General features: G+C 42.2%; 1 pseudogene; it reads right to left on the bottom strand.

Moving 5' to 3' along the window:
• Window positions 1-13,403: 13,403 nt before the first annotated feature.
• Window positions 13,404-13,521, bottom strand: LOC124796895 (annotated as a pseudogene).
• Between the last annotated feature and the right edge of the window lie 1,660 nt (window positions 13,522-15,181).

Below are 15,181 nucleotides of genomic sequence, written 5' to 3'. Positions count from 1 at the left end.
GAATGGCCTGTAGGTGGCAGCATAGTGCAGATGCACACTTGTGGCCGAGTGCACCGATCTCGATTAACAGTTAACTGCGGTTAAGTCGATATATAATCCTGTACAGCGCAATATTCTGGTGCACCAACATCGATCTACGTTAAACGAGGGAATCGACCTCGGTTATATTTAACCAGGGCTCTTTCTCGGTTTTCTCGACATAACCGCGGTTTTAGAAACATACGCTATTAAGATGGCGGCGCGTTTTGATGTTATAGATGACATTGAGGAAGATTTGTTATACTTTGACCATTTAAATCGTGACCGAAATCGTGTTGGAGTGATTGTGAAAAGAGCAAACCCTTTTGAAGATTATCGTGACAGGAAGTTTGAAGAGAGATTTCGTCTGTCAAAAGAAACAGTGTAGTGGTTATTAAATCAAATTAATGATAGGTTAGAATTTCCTACTGATCGGAATAACCCTGTTTCTCCGATAAAAAGACTTTTGCTTACTTTAAGGGCATATGCAATAGGTGCATTCCACATTCTTATTGGGGACAACAGTAATGCACATCGTCGGCAACAGCACAACGAATCAGTGATGTATCAGACATCATAGCATCAATATCTCCTCGCTTTATAAAATTTCCTACAAGAGAAGAAGTGCGCTCTGCGATGTATGGTTTTAGTCAATTGGACCGATTTCCAGGCGTTCTTGGTACCTTGGATTGTACCCATATAAGAATTCAGTCTCCTGGAGGACATAATGCAGAACTTTTCCGCAATAGGAAATCATATTTTTCCTTTAACTGTCAAACCATTAGTGATCACAATTTGTTAATAAGAGATATTGTCGCTCGATGGCCGGGCTCTGTGCACGACAATACCATATTTCTCAACTGCGCTTGCAGAGCTCAATTTGAAAACGGAGAAATACCACAAGGTCACTTATTGGGAGATGGTGGTTATGCATGTACATCCTACTTGTTAACTCCACTTTTAAATCCGCAAAATGAAGCAGAGCATCGATATAACAGGTCTCATATTAAAACTAGAAACACTGTTGAGAGAGAATATGGTATTTGGAAGAGAACTGTAGGAATAAGATGTAATCCACAGAAAGCAATGTCAATAATTGTGGGTACGGCTGTCTTGCATAATATTGTGAGGAGTACAAGCAGTGAAGAACCACCAGAAGATCCAGAAATTTCTCGACTTTTAAATCAGTTACGTGATGAGAGAGGCCCCAACGTTGAAGATAACGAACCTGTGCTACCTGGACAGCAGATGTATCGTGATGATACATTACCTGGAAGAGCAGTTCGCCGTGCTATAATTAATGAACATAATGTCAGTTTGGGATTATTTGTTAAATTGTTTCCATATCAATCACTACTCTTTGTTTACAATATGATTTTCTTCAAACATAAGTGTGTGTGGCTATAAGGTTGTGCAAAGAATTGAATTACGTTGTTAATTCTAGTCGGTCATGCATGTAGCAGCAGTTTACACAATATTATGTACAACTGTACGGTATTAAAAAAATACATGAAATTGAAGACAAATTTGTGTTTAGAAATTGCCACCAAAAACAAGTTCTCATTGCTACAAAAGGCAGTGGAATTTTGTCGGCAATGTCTAATACTTTGGAGATCATTGCAAGAGCAATAATTAGTTAAGGAGTGTGCTACTTCGGAAGATATGAAAGCAGAATCGTAATGTTGTGGGTTGACGGTAAGAAGTGTCATAGTTTAAGTTATTACTGAGGAAAACTCCCTCCTTCACTCCATCACTGATATAGATACAGTTTTTTCACATATTTAATGCTCACCTTTACAGAAGGGAATTCCTTGTCATTGCATAGTGCCACTGAAAAATGCCTCACTACAATACAGTTGTGGCAGAAGTTATGGGTTGCCATCACAAACATTAGCAGGTGCAGAGTATTGCTAAGAAAGCCACACACGCTATGATTACTATAGCAGAAAACAGTGACCCATCATAGGAATGCATTACTGAAAATATCTTGCTACACATTTTGTTGTGATAAAAATTATGGCCTGACATTATAAACATTAACAGGTGCAGAGTATTGCTAGAAAAGCTAATCTCACTACTGTCCATATTAGCAATGTATTACTCAATAATGCCTCTCTACAAATACTGTTATGATAAATATTACAGGTTTCCACCACACACATTACCAAGTGGTGTGGCTAGGAAAGCCACATATGCTATGCTTACTTTTACACAAAAGAGAACCCACCACAGCAATGTATTTCTCAAAATGCCTCACTTCAAATTGTATTGCCATAAAAGATATAGGTTCCCATTATAAACATTACCAGGTGCAGAGTATTGCTAGGAAAATGGCATGCACAAAGTTATGATTTGGAACACTTTCCCTCATAATTTAATGTGTTAGGATATTTCTGATATAAATAAAGCAAAACATGATAACATTGGGCCTCATGTATATAACTGTTACAGCACATATGTTCATTCCGAAGTTAGAGTAACAGGAGGCTTTATTACTATTATTTTGTTTCATTAACAGTCTACCTCATTGTTAAGTCATTTAAGTAGAAATTGGCATCTGACGTTATGGCTGCAGGCCTGCAACTGACATGTATCTTACTTGTGTAAACTGCAATATTGCTAATCTGTTTTTATATATGAAGTAATTCTAATTTTAAGTGATTGGATGAAACCTAGTCCAGACCAAATAAGCTGTAAGCAGATATTAGACAGACAACAACTAGGATAGTAGCAGTATCACTAACGGGACAAACACAGAGAAGCAATTTGAACTGTGAGACAACTTTAATACATTAGACAGAATACAACACAGCACAAAAAATTACAAAAATTCACTGTCACAGGAAAAAAAGTCACGTGTCACTGGCATTTTTTTTCTTCCAGTATTTTAGTTTTTCTTTCAGGGCCAGAATGTTTAAATTTTTAATCCTCAGCTCCTTCTTGTGCTCTTCCTGCATCATATGTCATTGGGCCTCCAGTAGTTCCTCTCTCTTCTTGCACACATTTTCGATTACTGTTCCCGAACCTGATGGCCTTGGTTTTGCAGGCATCCTGCGACGATGCCATGTATTTTTCGGCGTGCAAATGTTTTCCTTGGGTTGATCAGGAGACTGTGAAACAGATTGCCGCTGGGTGACATCCATCTGAATATTATTTGGTGTCTCTTTACTTTGTATTACGACAGGTGTGTGGGAAGTGCTAGGTTGTGTGCACTCTGCTAACTCGACAACTGAAGCAGGTGGCGTGTTCTCACTGCACTGCACTCCATGTTGACAACATCCACAATCATGCTAAACTGTGCATCGGAATCGTATGCATATGTTAACGGTTTCATTGAGGAACCAACAATTTCTAATAGTTTAGCCCGACCATGGATCTTGGTTTTTTGGGTAGGCTTCCCCCACCTGTTTTATACACTTCCACCTTTTCTTCTGCAAGGTCTTTTCGAAGTCTTCTTTTCATGTCACATGATCTTTTTGTCACACCTGAAATTAAATAAATGTTGTAGTTTGTAGTACCAAAAAATAATTCGTATATTATTTACATTCATAAGTCCATTTTGCATTCTGAGGCTCTTAACTTATAACTGCAATAAAAATCTAAGTTCTGTATATGGCTTTTGTATACATATCAGTTCATTAAAAAGAAAGTGGTATAGGCATATATGAAGAATACGGCACACAGCTAAGTGAGAAACGTATGTTCACAGTTTTCAACATAAAAGCTTGCGTTAGTCACATAATATTTAGTTAACAGTAGCACGGCATTGGATTTTAAATTTAAAACTAACAAAACAATTCCAACCGTAAATGTACATAGTCCTATCACGTATTTCAGTGGTACGCCAATAACACTTTCAAATTTCAAACTAAAAGCCAGTGTGTGCCGTATCCTACGCTTACGATGAACCTAGAAAAGTTATTCATTTATGAGTAAACTTACCAGGAGTAGAATTAAATTGCGCCTCCACATGGGACCACATTGCCTGTTTTTCTTTTAAGCTGCAGCCGTCGGTTTTCTTATTTTCAAGAACGGATGCATTTGCACCCACCAGTTCAAGAAGTACATCTATCTCGTACTTCGAGAAATTCGGTGTTCTTCTTTTATTCTCCATTATTCTCCAAAAAAGAAACCAACAGATCAGAAATAGGTACCGAAGTACGTACACACACTTCTGCTTGTCGGCGGAAAAAACAGCAAAGATAGAATGTGGCACCAGCTATTATCTGTGCAATTCATATACGTCCATGGTGCAATTTCATGTTTACTAACATCTTTGCGTGGCCAGGGCACGTTCCATTGCAATGTAGAGAGTTTACCGCGGTCAAATGCACAGTTGGCTGACGACGGTTTGCTGACCAGCGATTAACGTTGGTGCACTGCAGAAACATTTTAAACGCGATTTACTTTGAACCATGATCGCGGGACCTTCGTTATCATGCTTTTTGACCGGGGTTGGTGCACTCGGCCATTACCGTCGCAGTATCAGATGGCCCCTCACTTGCGACTTGCACCAGGGAAGAACAGCGTTCTGTTATTCGGTTTTTGCGTAGTGAAGGTGTGAGCCCTATTGAAATTCATCCACGAATGAAGGTTCAGTACGGTGTAGCATGTTTGTCACAGCAGCAAGTCCACGAATGGAGTAGGAAGTTCACAAATGGTGTGACTTCAGTGGAAGATGCTCTTCGTCCAGGTCAGGCACAACGAGTTGTGACTCCCCAGAAAATTGCAGCAGTTGAAGCCATAGTGAAGGAAAACCGTCGAGTGACACTGAATGACACTGCAGCATGTTTACAGATTAGTCATGGGTCAGAACACCACATTGTGCATGATGTGCTCCAGTTTCACAAAGTGTCTGCAAGATGAGTGCCACGGCAGCTGACTCCTGAAATGAGAGAACGACGTGTTGATGCTTGTGAAGAACTTCTTCGGCGCTTTGTACGAGAAGGTGATGGCTTCCTTGCAAGAATCGTTACTGGGGACGAAACCTGGGTCCACCTCCACCAACTGGAAACGAAGAGAGCGAGCCAGGAATGGCACCATTCCTCATCACCAAACCAAAGAAGTTTCGAACAGAACCATCAGCAGGGAAGGTTATGCTGACTCTCTTTTGGGACGAAAAAGGCCTCATTTTGGAGCATTACATGCCTAAAGGGACCACTGTCACCAGTGCATCATACATAGATCTCCTAAAAAATAATCTGCGGCCTGAAATCAAATCAAAGCGACGCGGACTGCTGACAGCAGCTGTCCTTTTGCAACATGACAATGCAAGGCCCCAATCTGCTCGTACAACAGTTGCAACAATCACAGACCTGCATTTTGAGTGTCTTCCTCATCCACCATACTCACCAGACCTTGCCCCAAGTGATTTCCAAATGTTTGGAGCACTCAAAGACGCAATGGGAGGAAAGAAATTCCGTTCTGATGAAGACGTACGGCTCGCGGTGCATGAGTGGTTGCGTGGACTACCAAAAGAATTTTTTTCCAAAGGAATTTATACACTTTGTAAGCGCTGAAGGACTTGCATTGAGCGTGGGGGAGATAATGTTGAAAAGTGATACAGCTTTGTACCACTTCTGCACAATAAATAATATTTAAAAAGATATTAAGGTTTTCATTTGACTTACCCTTGTAGATGTTACAAGAGTGGTGGACAGAACAGCTGCTGCACTTACCTTTAATCGATCTAAGGTGCTGAGAATTGGCAACGAGAAGGAAAGAAAGGAAGACGCGAGTGAAGAAGCAACACCAGGTCATTCTTTATTAGAAACTCCAGGCAAGAAAAGATGTCATGACAGACGGGCAACGAAGATGGACGCATTCCAGCAGGATGCAGTTCGCAGACGTGTGCACTTATTACCAGCGCAAAGAATATCCTACTTTAAATAAACTTCTTTTCAGCCACAAAGAAGCAGAGCTGTTCATTGGGAGTAGGTAGTCAATTCGAAATTGTTTACACAAGCTTGCTTTCCAGCAAGAAAAGTTTTCGTCTCGGACATTTACTATCGACAGAAGTGACATAGTGGTCTGGAGACGCTGCGTGCAGTGAGGAGCGTTTCGTTCGAAGACAATGTGTGGCTGCGCGAGATGTGCGTTAATGAGTGTCACACGTTGACAAGGGGTGCACAGGTCGCACAGCAGAAGGAAGGATCAAAGCACCGCTAGGCAAGGGTGGCAGAATAATCGTCCTCCACGCTGGCTCTGCTCGTACCTTGATTCAAAACTGTTTAAAGTTGCTCCGTTCCAGGAAGCAAGGCGACTGCCTTGAGGAAATGAACGCCAAGATTTTCATGAAGTGATTTTCTCATGTTCTGCTGTAGCATATTCCTCCCAATATGACAATAGTAATGGACAATGCGCCATACGACTCTGTTGTGATAGGTAAAGCTCTGACAATGCAATGGAGGAAAGAAGATATTTTGCTCTGGGTGCAAAGAAACGTTGTTGTGATAGGTAAAGCTCTGACAATGCAATGGAGGAAAGAAGATATTTTGCTCTGGGTGCAAAGAAACGTTCCATCGGTCGAAGTTTAACCTGATATGAATAAGGCAGAGTTAAAGGAACTTGTAACGCTTTACGAGCTAAAAACTCCACGCTCTCAGGTCGACAAACTGGCTACCGATAATGGGCATAATGTAATCAGACTTCCTCCATATCACGCTCATTTAAATCCGATTGAGAACATATGGGCCCAGGTGAAAGGTAGTGTGGCAAAAAACAAGTAATAGTTTATGCTCTGTGAGGTTGAAACACTGACAAAAGAAGTCATTGCAAGTGTTACCCCACAGGACTGGTCCCGAGTTGTTAGCCATACGAAGAAGGTAGTTGAGGAGACCTGAATTCGTAAAGGGCTGCTGGAAGAACAGATTGAAGAGATGGTAACTTCAGCTGGCACCAGTATAAGTTCCGAGGAGTGACGGTTCTTCCCTTGGGGTCGCTCCACTTCCATCGCAACTACGATAACTATAAACGATCATTGATTCAACTTCTCTGTTCATTATTGTCGTTTCTTTACCGCAAAAGAATGTTGGTCTAGCGGCCGTCAACGTTCACGATCTGAGATGTGGCTTTATTGCCGCCCGCTGATGCGCTCGGCACACGCTGGCAAACTACGCTTCTCTCTACTCGCCCTGTGCACAACTGTCAAAAAAGTCGCAACTTATTTTAATCGCACTGTAGATACTTTCGCCTGTCAGTAACACATGTTGTGATTCGTCAGCGTAAAAACTCATGTCTACCGACGAACAGGTGGCCTAGGTGAAGCCATTATCGCCGGCCGTGTGGCCGAGCAGTTCTAGGCGCTTCAGTCCGGAACCGCGCTGCTGCTACGGTCGCAGGTTCGAATCCTGCCTCGGGCATGGATGTGTGTGATGTCCTTAGGTTAGTTGGGTTTAAGTAGTTCTGAGTCTAGGGGACTGATGACAGATGTTAAGTCCCATAGTGCTCAGAGCCAATTGAATTTGAAGGCATTATCCCTTAAAATTTAAACACAATGTAATGTCCTTTGAAGATGGTTCTCGAAATATTTTACTATTCTCAATTTGTTCCTCAAGACATTTCTCTGCAACGATTAGAAGTTTCTGAGATTTTTACATCTTGTGTAATGACCTTTATCAATGAAGTTATAAAATTTGTACACAAATAAATACTTTTAAGTACAAAAATTCTGAATCTAATCAGTAATGACATAACTCCTCAACTTAACCCTGTAATGATTTGATCTAGAAAAATTTGTTACCAATTTATTCTTTATTTTTGAAACAGACGTATCTGTTGAACGAAATATTAACTTCGTACATTTTTTCTAATTAGCGCAACATTTCACCACGAAAATTAACACGTTGAATGAAAATAATATAATAAAAGATAACGTTTACTCCATTGGTCGACCGCAACCCGTCAGCTGATAGAGAGGCTGGTTTCAGTATAATGACGTAATATGTTGTATGCCTCATTTATAGCCTAACCTTCGCATCTTCACGAAATGCTCTGAAATGTGAACCAATACGTTGCAAGATCGCTTTCGAGGTCACATGTTAAAATGAGCAAACGGCCAATTGGAATCCAGATTTTTCTGCAGCTCCATTTCGTATGTCATGGTGTTTATGGAATATAACATGTCGGAGATTCTGGCATGCATTTCCAGCTGTTGAGATACTGTTATTAAGTAAGCAGTTGACATTACATTACCGAGCGAGGTGGCGCAGTGGTTAGCACACTGGACTCGCATTCGGGAGGACGACGATTCAATCCCGCGTCCGACCATCCTGACTTAGGTTTTCCGTGATTTCCCTAAATCGCTCCAGGCAAATGCCGGGATGGTTCCTCTGAAAGGGCACGGCCGACTTCCTTCTCTAATCCGATGAGACCGATGACCTCGCTGTTTGGTCTCTTCCCCCAAAAACCAACCAACCGACATTACATTACCGAGTTACCTTATAAATATGGATGGAGGTTCTTGCGTAAATTCTGTTCGGAATCTTGTTCTCTCTCTGGCCAAAATCGCTATTTTTTGACGTTGGTCATCTGTGGTTATGTTGTGGCATTAGTGATTACTGTGTGTATGTGTGTGTGTGTGTGTGTGTGTGTGTGCGTGTGTGTGTGTGTGTGTATGTGTGTGTGAGCGCGTTGTCTTTTGGATTATGCCCTGCATACCTAGGTTTTAAGTTTCCTCGCACAGCACTCTCTCGTTGCATTAGGGCCTTGAAAACGACATCGTGTGCACCTGCCGGGAAAGCAGCGTTTGCGCGCGGCAGTATTCCCGTAAGTTCTTGAACATTTTATACGCCGGGAGCAACTCAAGTTTCACACGGTTCTATGGTGTTTCAGGGGGTGTTTTTCGGATCATGATTTGGGTCCACGCATGCAGGTTACCGCGAACATGAAGCCTTACGTTTCTTCTACATATTTGTGATGTGTATGCTGTGGATACTCCCCTTTGCCAGATGACAACAGCTGTATTCACAGAACGGCAAGCATATGCTCCTAGTTTGAAAAACACTGAAACCAACTATGTATGTAAGTATCTTCCACAACGCCTGCTAAACCACAGGATCAATTTCAATCAAACCAGGTACATGTATCACTTACTGTCTGGAAATTGCTGTGGGGGTAAGAACCACTTGCCTATCAAAGGGATAGGGAGTGAAAAAGCAGAGTCGCGCACGACGCGCGAATACCCATATTTCAGTAAAAATGGTTCAAATGGCTCAAAGTAGTATGATACTTAACATCTGACAAGGGAACCTCACCATCGCACCCCTCTCAGATTTAGTTATAAGTTGGCACAGTGGATAGGCCTTGAAAAACTGAACACAGATCAATCGAGAAAACAGGAAGAAGTTGTGTGAAACTATGGAAAAAATAAGCAAAATATACGAACTGAGTAGTCCATGCGCAAGATAGGCAACATCATGGATAATATGGGCGTAGGAGCGCCGTGGTCCCGAGGTTAGTGTGAGCAGCTGCCGAACGAGAGGTCCTTGGTGCAAGTCTTCCCTCGAGTGAAAAGTTTATCTTCTTTATTTTCGCAAAGTTATGATCTGTCCGTTCGTTCATTGATGTCTCTGTTCACTGTAATAAGCTTAGTGTCTGTGTTTTGCGACCGCACCGCAAAACCGTGCGATTAGTAGACGAAAAGACGTGCCTCTCCAACGGGAAATGAAAACATTTGATCGCAAGGTCATAGGTCAACCGATTCCTCCACAGGAAAACACGTCTCATATATTCTATACGACAATGGTGACGGCATGTGCGTCACATGACAGGAATATGTTGTCGACCCACCTAACTTGTACACTTGGCGAATGGGTAAAAAGATTCTTCTACCTTCCCCGATTTAGGTTTTCTTGTGGATGTGATAATCACTCCCAAAAAAGTGATGAAAACATAATAGACGGACAGATAATAATTGTCTGAAAATAAAAAATTAAACTATTCACTCGAGGGAAGACTTGAACCAAGGACCTGTCGTTCCGCAACTGCTCACGCTAACTACGGGACCACGGCGCTCCTGAGCTCACACAATCCTTGATGTTGCTTATCTTGAACATAGACTACTCAGTTTGTATATTTTGCTAATTTTTTTCATAGTTCCACACAACTTCTTCCTGTTACCTCGATTGATCTGTGTTTCGTTTTTCAAGGGCTATCCACTGTGCCAACTTATAACTAAATCTGACGGGGGGTGCGATGGGGAGGTTCCCTTGTGAGGTCATCAGTCCCCTAACTAACCTAAAAACATCACACACATCCATGCCGGAGGCAGGATTCGAACCTGCGACCGTAGCAGCAGCGCGGTTCCGGACTGAAGCGCCTAGAAGCGCTCGGCCGCAGCGGCCGTCAATCATCCAGCATTTGAGAAAGAAAGCAGTTTGTAACTTGGAACTAACTTTACACATAATCTAAACCTTTACGAAACTATTCTCACTAATAACCCACAGAAAATAATGAAAGGAAAAAAGTTTATAGCTTATTACATTTTCGCTGTTCATGCAGTAAAATTGCCGCATGAAGCACGACGTTCCGATTTATTACTTCTTTACTACTAACTGTATTCGTGACATATTTTTCAGATAGTATTCACAAAAATGGTTCAAATGACTCTGAGCACTATGAGACTTAACTTCTGAGGTCATCAGTCCCCTAGAACTTATAACTACTCAAACCTAACTAACCTAAGGACATCACACACATCCATGCCCGAGGCAGGATTCGAACCTGCGACAGTATTCACATATATCACTGAATGTACCAGTAAAATTATATCATTGTACGACACATAATTGATGAGATGGAGTCATAAACACTGAGATGCATGAAAAACTGCCGCATCATCCACGATGCTTTAGTTTAATACTTCTTTACTACGAATGCTACTCATAATGCATTTCGCGGACAGTGTGCCACTGGATGTACATGAAAAGTTATATCATTCCACAGATTATAGTTCAGGAGGTCGTGCATCATAAACGTTAAGCTGCGTGAAAATGAAACTGCACGGCAAAATTTGCTAGAGATACGGGTGAAATAGGTGTACAATTACTTGTGGAATATGTTAAATATATGTGAAAGATATCTGGCATGTGAGTACACGGGCAAATCCACAAGCAATAAGCTCAACTGAAACCCCTGGAATGATTTCAAGCAAATGCGATACACATTACTTATGACCTGGAAAGAAGTAGCTGCAACTGATTGGCTGATTTTCTCAAATCATTCAAATACTGTGAGAGTAGGAACCCACTGCGTCATATTCTGGTGAGCATGATAAGGTGGAGAGAGAAGGGGGAAGGAGAAGATGGACAGGCAGAGAAGGAGGAGATGGACACAGAGAGGGGAGGGGGAGATGGACAGAGAAAGAATATAGGAAGAAATGGACAGAGACAGCGGGAGGAAGAGATATGCAGAGAGAGGGGGTGGAGGAGATGGAGAGAGAAAAGGACAAGAGGAAATGGACAGAGAAATGGAAGAGGAGGAGATGTATGGAGACAGGGGAGAGCACCAGATGGACAGAGAAAGAAAAGAAGAGGAGATGAGGAGACAGAGATGGGAGAAAGAGACGGAGACAGGGCAGGTGGTGAAGTATGAGATGGGCAGAGAGAGAGGGAAGGGGGAGATAGACTAACAGAATGTTGGAATAAATACATACCCGGGCAATGCCATGTATTCAGCTAGTCCTATAGAAAATGTCTGCGACTATTTCGAATAGTGAGTGAAATATAGCAACCATCAGCCCCACAAGCTGGTAGTTTTGCAGGTTGTAATCATGGCTACAGCTGGATACGGCATGCCAGTGAAACCTGCTGACTCTCTTCCTTGCCGAAGGGATGGCGTTATCGAGGCTAGAGACGGCGATCCACTGTAGTAGCGTAATATCCCCTGGTGAGTGACCAACTTTTGTCCGATTTGATAATGACGGAAATACTGAAGCAACTTCATTGATTCGACAGTATTACAGATACTGCAAGTTTTATGTAATAATTTCTAAGCTGCACTCATATTTCTTGTCTGGAACTCTTGCGTGACCTCAGAGGTCACAAGGTTAGCGCAACAAATTCCGTTTCTGCAAGTTTAGCTCAGTGAACACAGGATAAAAGCTTTTGGTACTGACATTCCGTTGCGTTGATCTTCTTGACTTAAGGAACTTCGTTGCCTGTTCCATGTTCGAAGTTATGCAGCGGTTTGGCATTAACTTCCTCTGTTGTCTCTTAAATAAATATCGATGCCGTTTTTGCTGGTAAATCTCATCATTTACTCGCTGGTAGGTTGATAGCTATGCTGTGTATACATTGCACCACTTGCACCAGAGTTTCACAATAGTTAAATTTAGAGAGCGACTTTTACATATGTTTGTCCTATAGAATGTAAACATTTCAAGTCAGTTTTACTTCATAAAAGTTTGAGGTCTTTGGAAGACTTCCAGTAGCAAACATTCTCTTAGAAGGGGGACCACAGTTTCCGTTCGAAGGCCCTACGGTCCAGAAATGGTATGCCAACCAAATCGTCGTGAGCACTGAGGAATTTATCCCTCGGACACAACAGGCTGAAGATATCCGTTTGGTGAAACACCATGTTCTGCTGTGTGAAGAAGTCCATAACTGCCTGCTGCACATCCTCGTCCAACAGAAACCGTCGCTCCTTCAAGACCTTTATTAAGGGACCAAAGGAGTGATAATCGCGTGGGAAGATATGAGTATCATAGGGCGGGTACTCGAGCGTTCCCATCTGAGTAGGCATAACTTCTGCTTTACGGCATTTAATATATGGGGGCGCGCGTTTTCATGAAACAGCAGCACCCCTTTTCGCAGTTTTCATTCCACAGTGATAGGTTTCGACAGGCATGCTGCCCCATACATATGTTTCACTCTCCGATAGATTCTGTCGATGTTTGTCCTTTGACAGCCGAGAAAAGAATAAGAGCACGTTGGTCCAATTTGGGCGCATTTGGTACTAAAATCGCTGTAGTTCACGTTTCCGCATTTACAGTACGCACGTCGGAAACACAAATGCCAGGCTAATCTCCTGCCTATATGTCGGTGCTTCCATACCCTCATCGGAGTCGCACTACGTTTCATGTAGGCTGCAGCGACGCCCTTAAACGAAAACTTTCTGATCGCTCCGTATATAATGTTATTTACGTACACAGATATTTAGCAAAAAACAATATTAATAAAAAGAAGCACTCCACCTTCAGGCCACAAGTGGCCCATCTGGACTAACCGACCGCCGTATCATCCTCAGCTGAGGATGCGGATAGGAGGGGCGTGATGTCAGCACACCGCTCTCCCGGTCGTTATGATGGTTGTCTTTGACCGGAGCCGCTACTATTCGGTCGAGTAGCTGCTCAATTGGCATCACGAGGCTGAGTGCACCCCGAAAAATGGCAACAGCGCATGGCGGCCCTGGTGGTCACTCATCCAAGTGCCGGCCAAGCCCGACAGCGCTTAACTTCGGTGATCTGACGGGAACCGGTGTATCAACTGCGGCAAGGCCGTTGCCTAAAAAACACTATTAACGGTTCTTTTAATTTAATTAAATGTTATTATAACAATGATAATCAAAGGAGTATAAATTTACAATTTCGTTTGTCAGTAGCACATGTAATTTGACGTGAGAGTGAAATTTTGCACTAGCTCGCAAATATTATGATTTTATTCTGGCTTTCTTAAAGTTGGGGCTTTTCCAGTGCTGTTTATTTATTTTAGCAGTACTACAACATGAGTGTAATTTCGGTAGTGACATCAAGACGATCCAGCTGTGCTTTGAATATGTTATTTATGACACAATATAATGCACACTTATTTCAAATAATGCTCAATCCAGCACGTTTGATGAAAACTGGTACTTTTCCCGGATTCTAGGTACTCTGAATTCTCTAGTAGGGTATAAATTTCAGGAGAGGTTAATAACTCCTGAATACGAAATTTCGTAATTTTGTGTCTCTCGAATGCCGGCCGGTGTGGCCGAGCGGTACTAGGCGCTTCAGTCTGGAACGGCGCGACCGCTACGGTCGCAGATTCGAATCCTGCCTCGGCATGGATGTGTGTGATGTCCTCAGGTTAGTTAGGTTTAAGTAGTTCTAAGTTCTAGGGGACTGATGACCTCAGATGCTAAGTCCCATAGTGCTCAGAGCCATTTGAACCATTTTTTGTCTCTCGAATCTCAATGTCGCTTCCATGTTTTAAACAAACATCGAGGTTATGATTAGTAACAGACTAGACTGAGCATCATTGCTCACTAAATTGCTTTGCTAATCATTTGCATTGTTTCATTACGTTGTTTGATTCATTGTTGGAATTTTGGCTTGTCATCAGGTGTAGCTAACTGGAAGAGATTCATTCGTTTATTGCGTCAGCACGTACAGATCAGTCAGCGTCCCACCTATCACGGAGAAAGTTGTTGTTGTTGTTCCAGTTACGAGAAAGCATTAACTCAGTCGAATTTCTCGGAACCTACTAGTCTGTTGAGTTTCGGTCCTCGGCCATTCTTCTAATTATGAAGTTAAATGATCGATAGTATGTGAAAAGTGTTGCAACCTCCCACACTGCTGTACACTTTGCTGCTCGTAATAATTAGACGCACATATGACCGATATACCGGGTGATCAAAAAGTCAGTATAAATTTGAAAACTGAATAAATCACGGAATAATGTAGATAGAGAGGTACAAATTGACACACATGCTTGGAATGACATGGAGTTTTATTAGAACCAAAAAAATACAAAAGTTCACAAAATGTCCGACAGATGGCGCTTCATCCGATCAGAATAGCAATAATTAGCATAAAAAAGTAAGACAAAGCAAAGATGATGTTCTTTACAGGAAATGCTCAATATGTCCACCATCATCACTCAACATTAGCTTTAGTCGAGGAATAATATTGTGAACTGCACTGTAAAGCAAAGCATGTCCGGAGTTATGGTGAGGCATTGGCGTCGGATATTGTCTTTCAGCATCCCTATAGATGTCGGTCGATCACGATACGCTTGCGACTTCAGATAACCGCAAAGCCAATAATCGCACGGACTGAGGTCTGAAGACCTGAGAGGCCAAGCATGACGAAAGTGGTGGCTGAGCACACGATCATCGCCAAACGACCCGCGCAAGAGATCTTTCACGTGTCTAGTAATATGGGGTGGAGCGCCATCCTGCATAAACA

The sequence above is a fragment of the Schistocerca piceifrons genome, chromosome 4 (assembly GCF_021461385.2).
Source record: "Schistocerca piceifrons isolate TAMUIC-IGC-003096 chromosome 4, iqSchPice1.1, whole genome shotgun sequence".
NCBI classification, from domain to species: domain Eukaryota; kingdom Metazoa; phylum Arthropoda; class Insecta; order Orthoptera; family Acrididae; genus Schistocerca; species Schistocerca piceifrons.
This window is presented reverse-complemented; position numbering and strand designations above follow the sequence as displayed.